General features: G+C 38.5%; 1 protein-coding gene across 2 annotated transcripts in view; it reads left to right on the forward strand.

The window, feature by feature from the left end:
- The first annotated feature begins 4,205 nt into the window (after nucleotides 1-4,205).
- The window catches only part of LOC23687616 (protein gone early), a 406,061-nt gene continuing 404,073 nt past the window's right edge, over nucleotides 4,206-6,193 (forward strand). For both annotated transcript variants that reach the window (XM_021838631.1, XM_021838627.1), the window contains exon 1: nucleotides 4,206-4,880. The gene's annotated coding sequence lies outside the window, so the exon portion shown is untranslated. The remainder of the gene's footprint in view (nucleotides 4,881-6,193) is intronic.

A 6,193-nucleotide genomic window follows, 5' to 3' on the forward strand; every position in this document is an offset into this window, starting at 1 on the left:
ACCCCTGCATTGGGAAGCTTGTTTAGATTTGGAAACTTCAAATCAAGTGCGCGCCCAAACTTACTGTGATCCCGGTCAGGGCGCCCCAAACAGGAGCGCCAACGAAACTAACCTGAAATTACTCAAACAAACGTTTTTGAGCCAGGTTGGAATTGACGTAACCCGTTCTGAATCACAGTTTCAACTCCATCCCAATTCAGGTCTTCCTGTAGCAAAATATATTTCCCTCCACAGATTTAAAATTTAAAACCACCCCCCAAACAACAAATCTCTCATCTACCAACAGTAACGGTGCCGCTAGTACTATTAGAGAATATTTTTGCTATTCTTGCCGACAAATGCCTAAATCTATCTGGTGGCTGTTGATCCGGAAGATTCCTGCCTTGAGGCAGCAACAGCCGCGCAAGGAAATTTTCATTTTGAGTGGCTATGGCTGCCTCAATTCGGGAATCTTTCGGCGTATTTAATCCTCGTCGGCACAAAACAGAAATATTAGACATCTGTTGACTACAATCCTTGCGTTACAGGACCGGGTGCGGTCATAACCAGCCAAAGCGGTGAAGGTGGCTTCTGCGGTGATTACGGAGACTTAAGAAATCGTGAAGGAAGGAGGGAGCGAAACCAGCGGAGCCCATTATGATGAATGAAAACATAAACGAAAATCATCTGGTCATGCCAGCTGATCTTAATTCACCACAACGTGGTGGCAAAACCATAGGGGAAAAAGGGGTCTGCATTTTTTCGAGGTGAAACAAATTGTAGGGGACCGAGGGGTGAACTAACGTGCCGCAAGTTCTTCAATAGTTAAAGGCTCCAAAACATATTGGATCCTTAAGAAAGTTTGTTCAGTAAATTGTCGGAAAGCATATAAGCCAATAAAAATTTTTCACGGAAATGGTCTATTTCTGTTGCATAGGATTCATCGAATGTAACGCGGTTGTTGCATCAGATTCATTTCTCGAGCGCATACACGGAAAAATTAACACTAATAAATAGTCACAAAAAATAATGTTTATGCATTAGTGACCATTTTTAAATCTCTTTTTTATTTATTCTGGGATTCTTCTGGAAGATCATCTAAGATTATAAATTGAATCATCATAGGATTCTTCAAGAAGTTATGAAAATACTCCTGGGATTATTCGGAAAATCTCTCTGAGATTCTTCCTGGAATCCCTCATGAGTTCTTCCGTAAATTTCTCTGGGATTATACCAAAAATCTCTCTGAAGTTCTTCCGGTAATCCTCATGGAATCCTTTATACGAAAACCTTCTGAAATTTATCAGAAAATCGTCCAGCGTCCGAGCTGGTTCGTCCAAAAATCCTTTTTGGGTTATTCTGGAAATGCTTTTGGGATTCCTCTTGCAATTTATTTATGATACTACAGAAAATCTTTAGAGAATCTTCCAAGAATCCCTGTGGGATTCTTCAGAAAAACCCTTCTGGGATTCTTCCAAAAATCTCTTGAAAGGCTTCTTAGTTTCTATCGGATTTTATTTCGTTCAAATACTTGGAATTCCTCCGCAAATCTCTATGGAATACTTTCGCAAATCCTGTCCGGAAATTCTTCCAGATGTCTCTCGTGGATTTATCTAACGATCTGTTTTATGAAAATCCATCAAAAATTTTTCAAAAATTTTCTTAGAAATTCTTCAGAAAACTCATCATAAATTGTTCGGAAATCCTCCTGGCCCTGTTCTAGAAATTCTTCTTCAATTCTAATGGAATACTGCTTTAGTTTTTCCAGAAATCTTTCATGGAAATGTTCGAATATCCGTTTGAAATTCTGATATTCTGATACAATCTTTTTGTGATTCTCCGGGAAATGTGCTTGATTTTTTTGTGATTCATCAGTTAATTAAGAAAAAACTTCTGGATAGCCCTCCAGGACTATCCCTGAAATAGTTCCGGAAATTCCGTTTGTTCTTCCGTAAATCATTGTGGACTTCGAACATCGCTCTGGAATTATTCCGGAAAGTTTTAAGACATTTTTCCGGATGAAATCTTTCAAAAACCAAACAAGTTTCCTGAAAATCTTACAGAAATTCATCCGAAATAACTTCTGCGAATCTTTTGGATATCACTATGAAATATGAAATGAAAACCTATTTGTAATTCTTCCACAAATCCTCATGGGACTCCTTCAGATTTTTACGGAAATCCATGAATAATATTTCCAGATATCTCCCAAAATTCATTCAGAAATCTCTTCGTGATTCTTTCGCAAATTATCCCTGATTTTTTCCGGAAATCTTTCTACAATCCCAAAGAAATTTTCAGGATTTTTAGGAGAATTCATGAAAGATATTCGGATGAGTCCTAGCATTATTGTCTGAAGAATCCCAATGTCCCAATTACCGCAAGAATACCAGAACTATTCACGGTAGAACCCCATCAAAACTTCCGGTAGCATCCGTAAATAATATCTGGATGATTTGGTTTTTCCGATATCCTTGCTCTTATTATTGTATATCCACTTCAATGTTGGATTATCCCGTCTATTTAGAAGACTGTTCAAAACAGTCGTCGGAAATCGAGGGGAATCTCAATGTATTCCACCCAGATGTTGGCAATGTTGAAACAATGTTGGCAATGTTGAAACACATAATTAGGATAACTACCCGGATAAAAACGTATCATTCAGTGAATGGAATAAACCATTAATGTACAATATAACGTATTGGATACAATACAGCGTATTGTAATTGAATGTCGAAGCAATATTATTCTTGTTTGGATATACAATTCAAAAACAATATAATATATTGTAACAGAACATTGTATTGTATTTAATTGGTTTTATACCTTACAATTTTGGTCATATTCCTATTTTCGCGTAAAACAACTGTTGCTTTTTTCTATGTAGCTTTGCTGAAAGAAATAAACAAAACAAGTTCAGAAAGCAAGAAATGTTGGGTGAAAAATATTCAAAAAGTAAAAATAAGTAGTTTTTTAGTAGTCACTTGACATTAGCTGTAACGACGAATGCAACCATGATACAGTTCGTTGAATTGTTTTTGTATTGTACAACAATACACGAATTGCTAATCCAGACAATACATGAACATTATATCGTATTGTATTTTCAAAATGTTTGTATGAGAAAATATCTATATTTGTATTGTTACGATACTTAACCACCCATACATTATATTGCAAAAATCTCATATACAATACAGTAAACTGTTCAAAACAATATATTGTACTGTAATTGTATTGTCATTTTACATATGCTGTATTGTATTTCCAATATATTGAATGGTGCTGTTACAATACGTTATATTGTTTTTGTATTGTATTTTTTATCCGGGTATACATACCTTACGCGCAATAAACTATTGCCACTTATTGAATTGTTTCATTGAACCTGTATTTTGAGCATTAGAAACATTTATCACAAGTTGAATTTTGTTTAGTGAAACATACTTTGATAAACATTCCATCCAACCACTCCTCATTTTCCGAGCCGTGCAGCCGGCAGCCTAGTGTCAACAACAGCTGTTTTGGAAATCTGACTCGACGCCCACTCTGCTGTCCTTGTTACTCTATTTGAAAGAGCAGGGGAGCTAGTTTGCGCGCGAAAATCTTCTCGCTCGTTGTTGCTGCCAAATCTGACAGCGACTGTTTCACCGACCGTTTAGAACGACGACTGTTCCGAACGGTCGCGAACAGTTAGGAACTGAACGGTCAATACTTTCGCAGCTGAACGGAAAAATCTGATTATCGAGAGTGCTACTGTAAAATTATGTTGCGGCTTGACAGGAAGAAATGCAGCCCTGCTCGCGGGTCGTTAGTGGAAAAGGGAACTCACCGTTGAAGCACCAGAAACATCAAGCGTAATGTCTGGATTTGCCCTAGTTTTTCTTTGTGCAAATATTACGCAAAATTTCCTGTTCGTTCGAATAATTGATTTTGTTCAATCCAGTTGATTTCCTGAAACAAAAGAAGTTTAAGTAAAGTAATGTAATGAAATCAAGGCAACATTTTAAAGAACTTATTAACAAAAACTTGAAATGCCATCGTCAAGCTCTACAGGCATTTATCAAAAATTCACCGCGAATTCGTTTGAAAACAAAAGACCACTCACGCGGTCGCATTCCAACGCTCGCTGGTGTTGGTGCGCTTCCATGTTGGTAGTTGTGTCATCGGCCGCGAGTTGCATTCTTGTGTAAACGAAACGAAACGCCGCACCGCACGCTGCTAGCTGGACAGGAAATATTTCAGTTCAAGTTGACCCGTTGTTTCGTGCGGACGCGTAATACCGGTAGCTCTTTCGAAGTCATATTTCAGACGTGTGATCTGTGGATGTGTTTTGCTGGCCGTTTCCCAGCGTTTTCTTATTCTTCGGCTGAGCCGAAGGTCTTGTTTCTTTTAGGTGGTTTAGCTCTTGATGCTGGATAAAATTCAATCCAGAAGCTGCTTTCGTGTTCAGATTGAAGAGAAGAACATCAATAATAATTAGACACCATTTGGTCCGGGAATCCGGGACGTGGGGGAAGAGACCGGTGAATTCCGTCGGTGAGAATCTTTGCCTTCGAGACCGTAGCGTGGTGTAGATTTATTACATTAAGGTTTGGCCTTGATCGACAGAATCTGAGAAGAGAGTTCAAGAAGATAACTTCCCATTGGTGATGGTTATGTTTCACCTGGGCTTCAATCGGATTCGGATCCCTGAAGCAGTGAGAGGGGAAGATTGAAGTAAAAGTGTTGCGTGGTCAGAAGCGCTCAGGCCAGAGGAAGTGCCGAAAAACAGTCGAAAAAGTGATTTCAATGCCGGTGTGGAATGTGTGCTTCGGTTATGAAGTGAATAATTATCGTTAAATTGCTGATTCGGGAAGAAGTGGAATTCCTGGAAGATTTGCGGAAAGACATTGATAAAGGTAGGTACGAAGCTAACGGATTTTTGCGTAACTTCCCGATTTTATAATCCGCTTTTCAATGCCTCCAAGATTTCCAGCATTTCTTTAAGAAACTTCTCGTGAGATAGTTTTAAGATTATTTTTTTTTCTAGGATTCTCCATCTAATAGTCCATTTTACGAGACGTTTTTGAATACGCTTCCAATCGCAAAACGCAACATACTGTTAGCCATCTATACTTTGGTAGCGCAACTAGTCAGATGATGAGAGATTTGATTTTTCACGCATCCATCACATGCCGCTGTGGGGAAAAATTTTTTATTTTCCTGATATAAGACGGTTCACAGTAAAACAGTTAGGCGGAAAAGGTAGGAATATCCTGGGAGGGAGAAACCGATACAAAATTTATGCACGTCAAGATGAGCCGAGATTCTGCTGTCACGAACTGTCACTGTGAGCCCGGATCTTAAAGAATGGATAAACATGAGAAAAGCGCGTAATTGATCACAACATATTTTTACATTTCAACAAAAGTGACAAGAATCGGTTGAAAATCAATTCCTGCACACCCAAAACCAATGTCACGATAGCAACTTTTAATTTTACTAAATATAAAGTATTGAAACACGCATATTTCAACTCTTTTCCAATCAAATTGAAAATTAAATGCACATAAAACTATAGCCCTTTTTTCATGTTTGTCCGGAAAGATCGAAGGTACACAACAAAAGAAAACTAGCGATATTTCCCAAGCCTAACTTGATTGTCGTTGGTGAGCAGGAGTTATCTTGCAATTTGGAAAAGTATTGTTTCATATTTCGTGTGTAGTATCTGTGCCTCCCTCCCAGGGAATATCCATTCTCTATGTTCTACATACGTTTGTTTTTTGTATTATTGCACCACTTTCATAAAAAATGAGATCCGGCTGGTAGGAGCACTAGTTTGAGGTTGGAAAACCAGGATATGTGAGGTTAGTTTCATTGGAATTTTCGCATGAGCGATTTTTGCGCTTGAATAAAACACGCTTCGGGACATTCTCCGCTGCCCCTAAAAATACCATTGGGAAGATAAATGAATTCTCCACCATTGGATCTCATTCAATTTCATACATAAGTGAAAAAAGCGGTGAAAATAAATATTTTGTTCCGAATGTTTTGAAAACATGAATGAGTTTGACATTGCTCTCGTCAACCATCATCATGACGACAGCAGCACACCCCACCGGACGAATTGTCGTATGGTCTAATCCACCGGTGTACTAAATTTACTCGGTCTGAGAATTGTGACACTTGAGCGGGGCACGCTCCCGTATGAACCCCACGTGATCTGGACCCG

Source organism: Aedes aegypti, chromosome 1 (assembly GCF_002204515.2).
Source record: "Aedes aegypti strain LVP_AGWG chromosome 1, AaegL5.0 Primary Assembly, whole genome shotgun sequence".
Lineage (NCBI taxonomy): Eukaryota > Metazoa > Arthropoda > Insecta > Diptera > Culicidae > Aedes > Aedes aegypti.